The sequence below is a fragment of the Acomys russatus genome, chromosome 20 (assembly GCF_903995435.1).
Source record: "Acomys russatus chromosome 20, mAcoRus1.1, whole genome shotgun sequence".
Taxonomy (NCBI): Eukaryota; Metazoa; Chordata; class Mammalia; order Rodentia; family Muridae; genus Acomys; species Acomys russatus.
The window spans coordinates 62532282-62549122 of record NC_067156.1 but is presented as its reverse complement, the minus strand read 5'-3'; the positions used below and the strand labels follow the sequence as shown (position 1 = coordinate 62549122).

The window sequence follows — 16841 nt, the reverse complement described above, 5'->3', positions numbered from 1 at the left end:
TGGATCCCTTGGTTCTGGACCTATGGTGAGGCAGAACATATGTTCAAAGTCTGTGACAGAGGCTACTCACCTCATGGTGGAGCACAGCAAGTTGAAGCCTCCAGTGACCTCCTTCTTCAAGCTAGGTCCCACCTCTTTTTTTTTTTTTTTTTTAAGGCAGGGTTTCTCTGTGTAGCCTTGGCTGTCCTGGACGTGCTTTGTAGAACAAGCTAGCCTTAAACTCATAGCAATCTCCCTGCCTCTGCCTCCCCAAGTGCTGGGATTACAGGGGTGGACCACTGCCCGGCTTGCTTCCCACCTCTTAATGGTTCCAGAACCTCCTCAAATTGAGCCCTCTGCTGGGCCTGAAACTATCAATACATAAGCCTGTTGCATACATAACTCCATATCCAAATTGTATGGAAAGCCAAGTATTACTTAATAGGAAGCATGTTCCTGTTGTTAGTGAGGAATGAATGCATGCTTGCTTCCTTCATGAAAGTCACTGTTTCTTAGCAGAGTCTATGTTGGAGTGGCTCAGGACTATCTAAACCATAATCTCCACAAATCCTTGGGAGTCACCCTTGCACAACAGAGTGATAAAAGATTTAAAGCCATTTTCATGACCATTAAAGATTCATAGTAGTTGAAATTATATTTAAAGGATTTAACAACTCCTTCCTCGGCTTCCATTGACAAATGTAGTGTTGGAATTCTTTGTGATGATGCAGATGGGTCTCCAGTCCAATTACACTTATTCACTTCAAGGATGCAGAATGACAGGATTCTGATTTGTGGGATGCGATATCTGTGTCGTTGGAGAGTCTGCTCTGCAACAGGTTTGAATGATACTTCAAGGATGCAGCCACAGCAAATAGATGAAAGCTTACGGCACATATGAAGTCTGATCCAGGCTCATTGCCCGCCATCAAGCTGGCCTCCGTGTATCCCTGTTTCTCAGATCACTGCTCTTGGGGTTGCAAATGGCCCTGTGGTGGTTAGCTTTTGCCAACTTGATACAAGTGGAGGAGCTGAGAAGAGAGAACCTCAGCTGAGGAACTGCTGTCATCAGATCAGCATGTGGGCATGTCTGGGGGGCTGGGGCAGGCATTTTCTTGATTAATAATTGATGTAGAAGGACCCAACCAATGTGGGAAGGTGGTCCTAGGTGGTATAAGAAACCAGGCTGAGCAAGTCATAAAGAGCAAGTCAGTGAGCAACATTCCTCAGGGATTCCTGTTTCTGCCTAAGTTCCTGTCCTGACGAGCCTCAGTGACTAAGCATAATATGGACATGTAAGCCAAGCAAACCCCTTCCTTCCCCAAGTTACTTTTGACCATGGTGGTTATCTTGGGAATAGAAACCTGTCTAGAAATTAGTATATTAGCTGCGTCACCAACTCACCAGACTCCTTGCCTCTATAATGGGAATAGCGACAATGGTGTTGTAGGACCAGAGCACATGCAGTCAGACCCATGCCACTCCAGGTGCCCTTTGAACACTACAGGCAAAGGTACTTGTGGCTTTACAGGACCATCCACAGGTGTCATGTCTGTCCCAGTGTCCCAAAGCAGGAGGCATTAGACGCCATGTAAAACTCATTTATTCACAGAACACCAATGGGCAAGTACCAGACTGGAAGGCTCCTTCTCTTCGCTGCACTTCATTCCCTCATCAGTGATGTTACCAGTGGCAGTCACGTGACAAACATGTCAACGAAACAGAAAGTCAGCCGTGTTCGCAATGGGGCAGAAACAAACGAGCAATGTGGATGGCAACTGTTCCAGCTGCTAGGAGGTGAGGCATCCGTGTCAAATGAGGGTAGCCAAGGATGTTACGTCCCTAGATAATCAGCCTTTTCCTTGCTGGCCACAGTGCCCAGCAAGTGGAGGATGGTGAGTGAGCTGGCAAGAAGCAGGCTGAGTTGTTTCAGAGCGGCAGGTAACAAACTCTTTTCAAGTCAAGATCAAGGGAATGCAGTTGGAAGGCCTGCACATCACCGCAGCTGTGCTCACTGCCACTTACCAGGTGTCAGGTAGTGTGACGGTGTATTTACTGACATTAGCTGATAGAGCCCGGTGACTTTTCACATGCTTTGTAAATGTAGATCATGAGACTCCAAGGTGTTACTTGAACTGCTCCAAGACTACAGGGCTGGTAAGTGGCAAAGCTGGGACCCAGGACGTAGGCAAAGCAGTGATTAAAGGAAACGATTAAAACACTGGCTGTGATTGCATCCACACTGGCATTTTGGAGACTGTACTGTGATCTTCATAGGTTCTCAAGGGAGAAGAGACATCTTCAGCCTTTAGCACCTTCAGACTATATAGAAGTATAAGATCTAAAGTGGCAGTTCTCAGCCCGTGAGTCATGACCCCTCTGGATGACCCTTTCACCGGGGTTGCATCTCAGATAGCCTGCGTGTCAGATATTTAATTAGGATTTATAACAATAGCAACAAAATAAGTTTATGGCTCTGGGGGGGGGGAAGGAGGGCTCACCACACCTTGAGAGACTGTCTTAAAGGGTCACGGTGTTAGGAAGGTTGAGAACCACTGAAAAGAGACCTTGCGAAGGACACACAGTGGCCAGGACTCACTAGCTCCTCGCCTGCAAAGCTGTTCTCTTGTTCCTCTCTCTGGCTCCTCTGTCACTACTTTGGTTTGCAAAGGCTCAAACAGGCTGAAACGCCAAGGTTACTCATGCTAAGCCAGCTCCAGGCTGAGCCTGGACGCACATGGTGGGTCAAATAAGGGTTGTGTCTTCAGAAAAAGACTATATTTTGTTCATTTCTTCACAGTACTTGCACACAGTAGGTACTCAGTTCAGGTTATATGCGTTATCAGTAGAGAGCCCTCCCACACAGTAGGTACTCAGTTCAGACTATATGCATTATCAGTAGAGAGCACTTGCACACAGTAGGTACTCAGTTCAGGCTATATGCATTATCAATAGAGAGCACTTGCACACAGTAGGTACTCAGTTCAGGCTATATGCATTATCAGTAGAGAGCACTTGCACACAGTAGGTACTCAGTTCAGACTATATGCATTATCAATAGAGAGCACTTGCACACAGTAGGTACTCAGTTCAGACTATATGCATTATCAGTAGAGAGCACTTGCACACAGTAGGTACTCAGTTCAGACTATATGCATTATCAGTAGAGAGCACTTGCACACAGTAGGTACTCAGTTCAGACTATATGCATTATCAGTAGAGAGCACTTGCACACAGTAGGTACTCAGTTCAGACTATATGCATTATCAGTAGAGAGCACTTGCACACAGTAGGTACTCAGTTCAGACTATATGCATTATCAGTAGAGAGCACTTGCACACAGTAGGTACTCAGTTCAGACTATATGCATTATCAGTAGAGAGCACTTGCACACAGTAAACACGGTCCTAATGATACTATGTAACGAATTCCACCAAAAGCAACCATACAAAGTACCACTTTTCCTTAATTTTGTTTTAATTTTATTTTAAGTTCATGGATGTTTGCCTCTGTGTGTGTTTGTGTACCACATACATGTCTTGTGCCTGTGGAAGACATAAGATGGTGTTTGATCTGCCATGAGTCACCGTGTGGGTGCTGGGAATTGAACTTGAATCTTCTAGAAGAACAAACAGTGCTCCTAACTACTGAGCCATCTTTGCACCCCAGCACTAACTTTTCATACACATCTCTGGGAATATCTACAATGTTTCAGAACAGAGAATACTTGGATTGCAACTGACAAAATGTGCATGTGTTTCCCTTCTTCCCTTATAAATAGATTAGTCAAACAAATGCTCAATTAAATATAGTGTTTAAATAACCATCTAAAAGGCTTTTCCAGCTAGTCTGCCATTTTTACTTTGTCCAGGGGCATTTCTGCTACAAGGGAGAGAAGATTATAAAACCACAGGATATTTCTGCACTGATTAAGCTCTCTCAATCTGTTGCAATTTGGGTATGAAATGCTCCCAAACAAACAAACAAATGGGGGCGTTAATATTATCAATTGATGTCTTTGAAACATACATCTCACCTGACCCCTCTGTTTCTCCTCTCTTCTTCCTGACTGTCATGACGTTAACAATACTTCCGCCATGGTGGACTGAAACTCAGAAACTGTGAGCCCAAATAAGTCCTTCTTCCAACAAGTCATTTCTCAGTTGTTTCTTAGCAACGAACAACTAACACAGCCTTTGGAGAAGACTTTGGTAGCCACAGGGTGGGTACAGCTGCAGGGTCAGGGAAGAGGTGCTCCAGTCAAGGTACAACCCTCTAGTGGTACCTAAGCAAGAGGTTCAGTCAGATTCAGCTTTGAGACCTGATTGTTTTTTCTTAATTTAAGTTCGTGATTGACTTATGATGTGCACTGGTACTTTTAAGAGCTTCGAATCCGACACAGTGAGAGTTCAGAACAAATGTAAATGGCCTCCTCGAAAAGGGAGGGGAAGAACGCGACCATAATCTTTTTTAATGGCTGTAAAATGTGGGAAGGATAGATCATGAGCTCTCTGCATGGGGCCCTCGTCTGATCTCAATCCAGTATTGTAATTTAGACATGACTTTTTATTTAATTTCTGACTGAGAAAGGGAAATTAGAAAGCAGCATTATCTCTGCTGCTTCGTTATAATGAACGATATTTCACAGTGCCAGCCCCGGAGTTACCTTCAGAACTTCTTTTATGAGGCGGATGTTGACTTGGGTTGTAGGAGAGTTTTCCCACATTCGGATTGCTTGAGGAGCAGAAAACCTAAGCAAAGTTTTTAATTAGAAGCTGGTTTAGGGCTCGGGTGGCCTACAAGCTGGCAGGTAGGGGAGGCAAACAGAAATAACTCCGAGCCGGGTGGCCACCCGAAGACTCTAAAACCTGGAGAGGTTGCTCTGCGCTTGCTTACATGTAAATAACAGTTGCCATCACTCTCCCAAGCCTGCTTGTTGGTTTAATTTTTAAATCAGAGGGATTTATCCCATCTGTAATTAACCCTTGCATCTGGCCAGAGCTGAGCCGTGTTGCCTCCTGCCACTTCCCCTCCCTACTCCTGGACACTAAATGCATAATGGTTTGATAAATATTTAACTAGTGACAAGGGAGATAATGCAAGCAAATCCATTAGAGCCGTCTGCCTGGGCTGGCATGGGGGAAACCAGTGGTGTGAATGTGGATGGAGCGTTAGAATTACAGGCACATCAGTAGGCTCTTTGACCGCAGAGGGCACGGAGCATGGTGCTACAGTGCAGGAGGGCAGGCGTTTGAAACCCTGGAGCCCTGTGTCCTAGGAGCCTCCTCCCACTTGCCACCACCACGGTCCCCATGGGTCAGCCTCACCTCTGAGAGAAACGGTATCGCCAAACTCTATATGGTGGATGGAATGCAACGAGCTCCCTCCATGGGGGAAAGTGGGACCACCAGTGCCCTTGAGGACAGCCTGCTACTAACCTCTATGCCAGGGTGGCCCCAAGCCCCAAGTTAACCAGGATAATTGCAGGCTCTGCAGTTGTTTAGCACAGTGGTCAATAGTGCCCACAGTCACTTTTTAAAAATTTAACTTATTCTTTGACAATAGCATACACATACATGTAATACCACTTTCTGCTCACACTTATAACTCCACTGTCTACTGTTATCCTCCTATCCTCATCAACCTTCCAATGAGTCCTCATCCCATATTCACTTCTGTTTGTTTTGTATTTGCTTTTGCCTATGACCTATTGGGTTTAACCAGGGCCATTCACATGGGTGTGAAGTTATCCATGGGAGCATGAGTAACTCACCAGTGTCTGCACCAATTAAGACAATGATTTGCTCTTCTTGCCTCTTGCAGCAGCCATTGACTACTTTAGCTTGAACATTAAGTTCTATGCTAACTCCATCTATGACTTCAATAAAGTGCTTCAGAGTGGTGGAGAGATGAGTGGGTAGGAAAGGACAGCAGTGATTGTCATGTGAAATTCACTGTGTAAAGCCAGACATAGGGCTCAAATAGCCTACTACAGAAGACACACACACACACACACACACACACACACACACACACACACACACACACAGAGTAAACCAGCTTTCTGTCACTTGATATGTTAAATGGTTCATTTCAGCTCACAGTTTTAGATTTCATCCACTATCGGCTGGTCCTGTTGTTTTAAGCCCATGGCATTAGACAATGGCTAAAGCATGTGGTAGACCAAAACAATCGCTTACCCATGGCTAGGAAGTGAATAAAGAGGAAGAGGTAAGAGTTGGGGTCCCGTTAACCCCTATGAGGTCATACACACAATGACCTAAACACTTCCTCACTATGCTCTACACCCAAGGCTCCACCTTCTTTCTATAGGAGTAGGCTAAGGCGCAAGGCTCATGGCACATGCGCACATGCAAAGGCACGCGAGCTTTTGGGAGACACTTAGAACCCAGATCACAGCACACAGAGTATTCTCTTTGAGTTTCTCTAAGTCCCCATTGCTCTTCATCATAAATCCCTCTTGGCCCCTTGCAAGCCCATGCTTGATTCTAACGTCAGCAAACATGCTTAGCACCACAGGCTCCCGCGGGGCTCAGTCAAACCCATTCACTTCGGCTTTGCCACAGCTCCCAGCTCAGTGTAGGCTGGGTTTATGGAATCAATGTGTCAACCGCAGTTGTGTATAGTTTTCGACATCTCTCCCTAGCTCAGAAGATCGTCCACTGGAGCGATTTCCAAAAGATTTATTTGTTTTACCTTATGAGTATTGAGTCTTGTGTGTATTATGTCTGCGTGTATTTTTTTTTAAATTGTTTTTAGTCATGGCTTTATTGTTTTTTTGTTTTTTTTTTTTAATTTTTTTATTAATTTATTCTTGTTACATCTCAATGTTTATCCCATCCCTTGTATCCTCCCATTCCTCCCCCCCCCCATTTTCTCATTATTCCCCTCCCCTATGACTGTTCCTGTGCTTGCCTGGTGCCTGCAGAGGTCAGAAGATGGCACCAGATCCCCTGCAACTGGAGTTACAGATGATTATGAGCCACCATGGCGGTGCTTGAAACCAAACCAGTATCCTCTGCAGGAGCAGCAATTGCTCTTGACCACTAAGCCCTCTCTCCAGCCTCATTACTGCAATAATCTAAAGATCCATCTTTATCCAGGATATCAGTCGTATCATCAAATAATTGTCAGCCAAGGACTCCCCTACATATACAAACATATCCAACATTCATCAAAGATGACCTTCACACATATTTTCCTTCAATGCCTCATTCTACCCTCTAAATGTAGAAAGGTCAGATCCCTAATTTTTTTTTTTATGATTTTAACTCTGCTAGTTATCTCATTCTCTTCTGAGAAAATAAAAGATTAGACCATTAAAAACTCAAAAATGGGGCAAGGGTAGGAGCTAAGGAGATGGCTCAATGGGTAAAGAGCTTGCCACACAAATGTGAAGCCCTAAATTAGAATTCCTAAAGCCATGTAAAGTAAGACATAGTACTACATGTCTGGGATCCTGGTGTTTTTTTACAATGACATGGGCAGTGGACACAGAAGAATCTCAGGAAGGTCTTAAGACAGCGAGCAAACCACAAAGAAGAGGCTCTGTTCCAAAGAAGTCAGATGATGAGACCAACACCCAGTGCTGTCCCCAACTCATGCACTGAGATATCATATACTGTCACTCACACACACAAACATGCACAGTCATATGTCAAAATGGTGTCTGTTATTCATTCAATTCATCTTTTCTGTTTCTTCCTTCTTATCTATCTATCTATCATCTATCTATCTATCTATCTATCTATCTATCTATCTATCATCTATCTATCATTTACCTATCATCTATTCAGCGATGCATTCAATAGACATTCCTGACTATGGTGCACTGGGCTAATCCCATTCCCAGTGTGACCTGGGAAAACCCCATGAAGTCTCAGTTTCCTGATGATCAGTAGACCTGAAGAGAAATCACATTGCTAGTTACTGAAGCACCACTCAAGGCCTCCCTGCCAGACAGGTTATAAATCTGTGTGTCTGCCTCTCTCTGACTCCCAGAGGATGAATCTGGAGGCTGAGGAGGGAAAGTGTCCCCAGGGGATTCACACCCTCAAATGTGTTTGTGCGTCAACCTTCCCTCTTGCCTCGGCTTCCAGCTCAGATTGTGCCTAATGCTTGTGACCTCTGCTTCTCCGGGGAGCCTCCTGAGTCCAGCCCAGCTGCCACAGCCCACCAGGCTTATGGGTCCCTGTGGCCTTGACATCAGCTTTTACAGGCTACCGGCGCTACAGCAATCCTCAGATGTCTGCACAACACCAGGCACTTGGCTTTGACTGTGTGCTATCCAGAGTGAGAGTGTGCCTGTGTGTGTGCACAGTGCACACTCTGATCACACCGACACATTTCACCTTTCTTCACATTCTGCAGTATTCCCATCTCTTTTTTCACTCATGGCATTGAAGGTGGCTGATGGTAGAAATTTGGTTTTGGTGCATTCAGAGTTTCAGATGGCAGGTCGCTTATTTTCCATGGACCTTTGTTCCAAAGTAAGTGCTAGGTGTAGCTAATACAGTCACACTACTATGCTTTACAGTTAGGACTTGTAGAACAGAAACCATTGAGCAGATGCTCTGCTACTCTTATCTAAGAAAACAGCCATGCAGTTGCACTGGCAATAGCTGTCCTGGTCTTTGGGATGACCGACCACCTGGCTTGCACTGAGTTCAGCCAGTGGAGACAGATGCGTGGGAAAGGGTAGCGTCCAATTAGTTATGATGTGACAAGCACATCCAAGAGAACAAACAGAAGGGCGGAATACGGTCCAGGGTCAGACTGACTCAAACTCCGATGAGGAGTAGGTTGACTCTGGGCATGTTGTTATCCGCCCAAGTCTCAGTTTCTTCACACTTGAAGTGGGGCTAGTGGACTCTCGTCATAGGGTTGTTGGGGACTAAAGATAGAGGGCATGGTGTTGGTATAGTGCCCACCTCAATGAAAGTGCCTGTGATTGGCAAGTATTATTATCAGAGGGGATACAAGTACAAAATACCCTATGTACAAAAGTTACAACTTCACGGGGCTGGGGAGTCCAGCAGATCCTGAGGGACTCACCCTGAGCTGCCCCTCTGTCATTGCACTTACTAAGCACGGGCTTTAGGTTTCTGAAGGAAACTTCTTAGGCCAAGTTTGAGTGTCCTTCTTCTACAAAGTCCTCAGGGAAGGGGGTGATATAGCTGATGATGACTTTGGCATCTAGAACCTTCCTCAAAGGCTTCCTTCCTACACAGGTAAACAGTGAAGCTGTTGGCCTAGGGAATTGCATGGGCACTTGAGATTCATTTATCCTCCTGGAGACTGTAATTGGTACTCCATTAAGCAACTGCTGGACTGAGCAGAGCAGGTGTGTATACCTAGGAGCCACCTTAAACCCCAGCCACCATCTCCTCCCACAGCATCTCAGAGACCTGGAGTCTCCATAGCAGCAGGCCCAGCTCTCGCTGCAAGCACTGTTGTCTGTAGAGGGGCCCCTCAGGACTCCCAAGGGGCATGAATTGAACCTCATGTGAAGTCCTTAGTCGCAGCACTCCTTCTTCAGGGTGGCAGGAGGCTAGAGGGTAGACCTTGTTGGACAAGAAAGAACTCTACCCACAGCCATGAAAGATGGAAGACTTCACTTCCTGACTCGAAATCACCAATGAAACGGTGGACTGAGTCCTTGCAGAGCTAGGCCCTTCCCTCCTGGTGAGGGGGAACTTTGGCTCCTTTTTTGTGCAGTTTCTTTGCTGCCATTGGGTGACTGCCATGCTGGGTTCAGGTTGGGAATCTGGTTTTGACATGGAGGACAGGACAATTTACTCTCATTCTGAAGTAGGAGGAAGCCATGTCTGGATTCCCCAGCCCATGCTCGAGAGTTTTCTTATGAGTCTTCTGCTGGGCTGAAAATTAGGCAAGTGGAGGTCTACAGGCCCTCTCTGCCTCCTTGAGCAGCCTGTCAGGTCCTCTTCCTTTACTGGTATCCATAGCACCTCCAGACTGGCCCTGGCCCTAGGCCTATGGTTCTCAACCCCTGGGTCGTGACCTCTTTGGGGGGGGGATCACATGCCAGATATCCTGCATGTCAGATATTTACACTATGATTCCTAACAGTAGCAAAATTACAGTTATGAAGCAGCAGTGAAATAATTTTATGGTTGGGGGTCACCACAACATGAGGAGCTGTGTTAAAGGGTCTCAGTGTTAGGAAGGTTGAGAACCGTTTCCCTGGGCTTTACACATCCTCTCAGTCACAGTGTTGTTCATGGGTAGAGTTTAACTTCTGGCAGAGACTTTTTCCCTAAAGGAATCTGATACGTGGAGTCCTTTTAGGCTGTCCCATTTCATGAGGCTGTGATGTACAGTTCCTTCCTAGGCTAACCGTGTCTTGGTCGGGGCAGTATATTAACCACAAATGGCAAACTTTGCAAGCCGCGGAGTCGTAGGCATTAAGAAGAGAGAAGCCGGAAGTCCTTTGGGAGACTTCCTCCCTGTCACGTTCCGGCTGGGGTCTCTCCACAATCTCAGACACCAGCAGCTGGCTTCATGGCATCCCTGCTACCTGCAGGGAAAGGCCCACTGTTCAGGGAGGAGGCAGGAGGGGGAGAGCTCGAGAAAAAGGAAGTATAACTTGGTGGGGTCAGGGGCGGGAGAAAGTTTTCTCTAGCTGCATGATGCACCTGGATCAATAAGCAGGTTTTTTTTAATTGTTATTCATTTTACAACTCAATAAAGCTTAATTATGAGAAAGCAGGAAGAGAAGCAGAAGCCATGCTCACATAATATTGTATTCCTTGCAGCAATTCCTGCGGGGCCCTCGCACTCGCGCTGCAATGTAGAACAAACCAAATTACGGGGACTATTCAAAATTCATTTAAAAGCATCATTGAGGAGCATCATAATAAAAACACAATGAAGACAAGCTTGGCTTGTTAATTTGTAGTGCCGCGAGTGTTCAGGGGTCTGGGTGTGTAAGTGCGAAGAGCACACGTGTGGCGCAATTGGTGCTGCCTGGAGCAGTGGGTGATTGGGGATTAGCCGGTTTGAGGCAAAGGATTGGACTGACCCAAAGGGGACATGGAAGGAGTTAGGGATGGTTGGCAAGTTGCCGTATCTCCTGTTTGGCCAATGGTCAGTCAGGCAATGCTCAGGCTTGAGTCCTGGTGCGGTTTTAGGGGAGGGACCAGGATGCGGATAAGAGGCTGGGAATCTAGCTAGCTGAACCCATCCATCTCACTGCAGACAAAGAGCTTTATACACTGCTGAGCTCTTCTCTCAACAGGGAGCATAGAGGACAGTGCTGAGGGCTCCAAGACCCTTGATTGTGTCCCATGATTCCCGGCTTTGCTGTGGAGCCCCGTGTCTCACAGTAGCCCAATGTGCTATGGATAAGTGGCCTGCGAGGGGTTCAGAACCTTTCTTGGGAGCTCCCTAGTCTTGGTTAGGGTCTAAGGCACCTGACTTCTTGCTGCTAGCTCTTCCTAATGACTTTCCTTGGCCCATGGCCTGAGCTGGGTTTGGGTTTCTTGGCCTCAATACAGCTGACTTCAGCTCTGCCCTCACCAACCTGGCTTCCCTCCTCCTGGGTCTGCCCTGTCCGCCCTGCTTCTCATTTTTCATCTTGATATTACTGGGTGGGTTTGTTTTACTCCCATATCCTGACCCCATTTGACCACTGTCCTGTTAGAACCTTGAGCCCATTGCTTTGAGACTTTATTTATGTATGTAGAAAGCAGGTGTTGTAAGTTTGCCTTTTCTTACTACAGGAGGATTCCCCCCCAAATTAATTAATTCTCTTAATTAATTAATTAAGTAGATCGCTTTGAGATACTTAGACAAAAGGTGCATTCGAAGTGCAAATTATTATTTATTCTTAATGAACCCTTCTTTGGAGATAATTTACTCCTGATTCTGCAGGGAAACACAGTGGACCCTTGGGAAGGAGAAAATGACAAGGTTGGCTTTTTGTTTGTTTGGGGGGAGGAGGAAGGGAGGGGAGGTGGTTATATGTAGTGATTCTCTCCATGGGCTAATAACGAGAGAATTAGCCAAGAACACATTTTATGCTCCTCCACATGTCCTTAGTCCAGAGGGTTAACCCATGAGAGTGCACAGGTGGGCCACTCAGCCAAGGGGTGGCTGGCTTTTAGATCTAAAAACTGTCTGCTTCTTAACAATAAGGAGCCGCCAGTATTAGAGACAGACAGGAGGGAAGAGGAGAGAGAGGGGAAAGAAAAAAGAGGAGAGAGCTCGAGAACGAGAGAGGGAGGGAGGGAGGGTAAGCAGGGTAAAGAGGGAAGCATAGAGAAAGCATCATAGCACATTGGTACCTTTTGTAGGCACTCCTGGGACAGGTGGAGAATGTCAGCTGCCAGACTCCAGCCTCTTTTGGGCCCTCTGAGTTTCTTGCCATCTTTGATCATATCCAGACTTCCAGCAGATTTCCTTCCTTCCTCTCTCCCTCCAGTGTCCAGATCTCTAAGTGGCACATCTCATCTACTGCTGAGCTCTGTTGTAGCATCTCAAGCCCACTTAACCCTGCCCCACCCCTGCCCTTATCCAGGCGCATAGCCTCAGTCATCTCTTTGTTCCTTTAGTACCTCTTCCCTGGATGGGTGGATGGGTGATGTGAGTGTGTGTGTGTGTGTGTATGCATGCCTAGAACAGGGGTGGAGGAGGAAGTAAAACATGGGAAGGTTGTTTTAAAAGCTAATTTAGATTATGACACTTCTTGTTTAAAATTCCACGAATCAACTTTGAAATGTTTACTTATTTATTTAGGTGGATAATATGTGTGGGGGGGCATGTGTGCAACCTTGTAGTTGCAGAGGTCAGAGAACAACTTATGGGAGTCAGTTCTGTCTGCCACCATGTGGGTCCTGGGGATAGGAGTGGTTGTTAGGATTGGTGTCAGGTGAACACCTTTACCTGCTGAGCTATCTCACTGGTTCTGGGCTTTGGAGTCTTTGGTAGATGTGTCCTAGATAGTGGAAGAAAATTACTAGTGGTGGGTGTCTTTTCCAATGTCCTATTGCTGTAAAGAGACATCATGACTACAGTAACTCTTATAAAGGAAAACATTTAATTGGGGCTGGCTCACAGTTTCAGAGATTTATTCCATTATCATCATGGTGGGAAGCATACAGGCAGACATACTGCATGTGAGTTCTACATCTTAATCCACAGGCAACAGGGAGAGAGAGAGAGAAAGATAGAGAGAGAGAGAGAGACAGACAGACAGACAGACAGACAGACACACACACACACACACACACACACACACACACACACACACACACACTGGGCCTGGCTTGAGCATTTAAAACCTCAAAACCTAACTCCAGTGACACACTTTTTCCAACAAGGCCACGCCTACCCCACAAGGCCACACCCACTCCACAAGGCCACGCCTTCTTATAGTGCCATCCTTCAGTCACCAAGCCTTAAGCCTATGAACCTATGGGAACCATGCCTATTCCAACAACCTCAGTGAGTCTTTGAAGGTCACAGGCCAGCCCCCGACCCTGCTCTCTCTGCTTCCTGGACAACAGGAGCCCAAGAGGCTACACACAGGATAGGGAGAGCATTCCCATGATCCTGAGGCCTTTTCTCTCATGACTTCTGAGGAGGCTCTTCCCACACCCTCAGTATCTGGGGGAAGAGGCAATATTGTCAAGGAGCTAGAGAATCCGTGCTAGAGCTGGGCCACTGGATCCAGTCTGACTCTACCATTAGCAGCTTAGCAAGTTACTCCTTTAAATGACAGCCCTCATAGATATGATAAAGAACTTTCATCTGTGGTTGTTGCCAGCAACAAATGTGCTGATATGTATGAGGCGTTCCACAGGGCTTGGCACACGGCAGCCACTCAGTCGATGCAATTATTAACATGATGATGTTCAGATGGACCTGGGAAATGTCTGTTGTCTTGATCTCTCTTTATTAATAAAAACAGATCTTACTCAGAGACAGATGCAGACAGATCTCTGTGAGTTCCAGGACTACATAGAAAGAACCTATCTCAAAAACAAACAAACAAAATCTTATGCTTATTAGGCACCTTCTGTGTGCCAAACCTGTTTGGGATGAATTATATATTTAAAATAATATCAAACTATCTTTGAGTGGTTAACATATGGTTAAATTACTCAGGCTAATGTAGCTAGCACTTATTGGACACCAATTATTTGTAAAATGGTGGTGGAGAAATCCAAATATGCTCAAGGGAAGGAAGGCCCTTGCACTTTGGACAGGAAATTATTTGTGACTTGTTCTTAATGGGGTATCAGCCTTCACAGGAAGATTTTCCGTAGTTTAATCCTGACAAGGAGGCTTGGTTAACTGACTTAGTCTGTAGGACAGTGATGGGAGAACAAGATACGCTGTTTTTATAAAGTGAGGCATTGCTGCCAATGCTTGTCTGTGTATGTCTCAATGACACAGGCTGCTGATTTGAACTCTCAAGCCACTTCCCTGTTCCACCAAAAAAAAAAAAAAATCTTTTAGTTTATTTGGAAAACATCTTACTTTCTTTCTTTCACTTAGTGATTTATAACAAAGTTAAAAAAAAAAAACCAACTATGATGAGTTATAACTGAACTGGATTCCTAATATATAATCCACAGCATTGCTTAATTTGGTTTGCTATTAAAGTTTTAATAGAAAATATCATTTGATTGCAATTTAGAAATAAAATGTGATTTTCATATTATAACTAATATGACTAATAAGCCCCAAAATGTCTAATACAGCAGACATTTCTATTAACACAATGAATACGTTTCAGATGTTGCTGGAATACTGATTTGGAGTAGCACTGTCTCCTTGTACTAACAGGCTAGCTTTCTGGAGCACTCATTGACCTCACTCAGGCAGCCTCACCAGCAATTAGTTCTCAGATCTATTATTCCTTTGGAGTGTCGTGATAATTAAAGTGTTATGTCTCTTTAAATGAAGTTGGCTTCCCATGCCAGGCTAAACAGCTCTCAGAAGGATGTCCTCTTCCTCTGTTTAGTCTAGGCTTGTGGGTAGTTGTGCCATCTTGGGAGATGGGCTGGGACTTGGAACTCTTTTACTCATAATAGCATTTCCAGGTCCCAAGGCTGGTGAGTCTCCCATAAGTAAAGAGGCTCTATGCTTTCCTTTTTACAGAAGCAACTTCTATTATTTTATTTATTCATTTACTCATTCATCCAATGATTATGAACTGGCAGCCCACTTTATGTCAGTCTCCTATAGTGATCTAGAGTTACCATGGTGATTAGACACAAACACAGGACCTATGCTCATTGGATTGAATAATCCTAACAGAGTATACAAATGGATGCTATGGGGGAAATGTGGGTCTAAACATACAGAAACAGGCTCTCTTTCTCTTCAACGAGGTGGCCAAGTGGCAGACACCAACATGCAGATCTTCATGAAGAAGCCAGATAGACAAGACCATCACTCCTGAGGTCCAACCCAGTGACACCACTGAGAACGTCAAGGCAATATCCAAGACAAGGAAGGTATCCCACCTGACTAGCAGAGGCTGCTATTCCCTGGCAAGCAGCTGGAGAATGGCCACACCCTGTCCAACTACAACATCCAGAAAGAGTCCACCTTGTACCTGGGGCTGTGCCTGCGTGGTGGCATCATCGAGCTGTCCCTTCGTCAGCTGGCCCAGAAGTATTACTGTGATAAGATGATCTGCTGCTACTGCTACACACATCTGCACCCCTGTGCAGTGAACTGCTGCAAGAAATGTGGCCACACCAACAACCTGTGCCCCAAGAAGAAGGTCAAATAAAGCTGGGGCTGTAACTGGCCTGTGACCCCAGGACCAAATAAGGTCCCTTTCCATAGACTGGAGCAGTAAAAAGAACAACAACAACAAAACTCGTGCAGTAACAGGAAGCTGTCCATACTATATTCCAGGGGAAGGATTTCTCATAAGGTAGACATGCAAAGACTGAACAAGAGTATAAAGAGAAAGCAGAGAGGTGTTCTGAGCATGTGCTGTATATGCAAGAAGGCCACATGGTTCTTGGGGCTGGAAAAGACTGGGAATGAGATATAGTAGACAAGATTGGCATAGCCAGACCATCCTGAGCCCTGTTGGCCAATGTATGTGTCTGTTCCATCCCCTAACAGTGGGAACGTCCTGAAGGCTGGTGAGCCATATGGCCAGATATGCATCTTGCAGAAGTCACCTTGGCCATGACTTGTAGAATGGTTTAGAGGTGTATTATTAGGGCACTCTCCAGTCAACGGTGTTGACACATTTTTAAACTCTATTTCATTTGGGGTATTGAAACCTCTACCTCCCTTCCACCAACCCCTTAACCCTGGGTATGAGAAAGAAGGTGAGTGGGGAGAGGGGTGCAGACTCCTTTACTTCCTCCTGCTGTTTAGGGCTCTTTGGGGTCAATACCAATCTCTGTAATAACAAATGCAGCAAGCAGTCTCCTTCGAGCCATGTTGAAAGGTTTCTCTCTGTCTGTCTCCAAGCCACCACACCATTCATCTTTGGTCTCTCAAAACTGCCACACACCACACGCCACATTTCCTCTCGCTAGGCTCTCATATTTATCTCCCTCAGAGTCCTAGACCACACCCTGCCTGCTATCTCACAGCCACCACTTCATTGGCTGAGTTCACATGCTATCTTTTCAGTCTTGCTCCAAGTTTTCTAGTTATTTTCATTTGCTGTGATAAAACACCATGACCAGAAGAAACTTCGGGAGGAAAGGGTATATTTAACTTACACGATCCATTGTGAAGGGAAGTCATGGTAGTAATTCAAGGCAGGAACCTGGAAGCAGGAAGTGAAGTGGATGCCAAGGAGAAGTGTTGTTTATTGGTTTGGCTTCATGGTTCCCTCA

General features: G+C 45.6%; 1 pseudogene; it reads left to right on the top strand.

Moving 5' to 3' along the window:
- The first annotated feature begins 15382 nt into the window (after positions 1 to 15382).
- Positions 15383 to 15766, top strand: LOC127204558 (ubiquitin-60S ribosomal protein L40-like; annotated as a pseudogene).
- The last annotated feature ends 1075 nt before the right edge of the window (positions 15767 to 16841 follow it).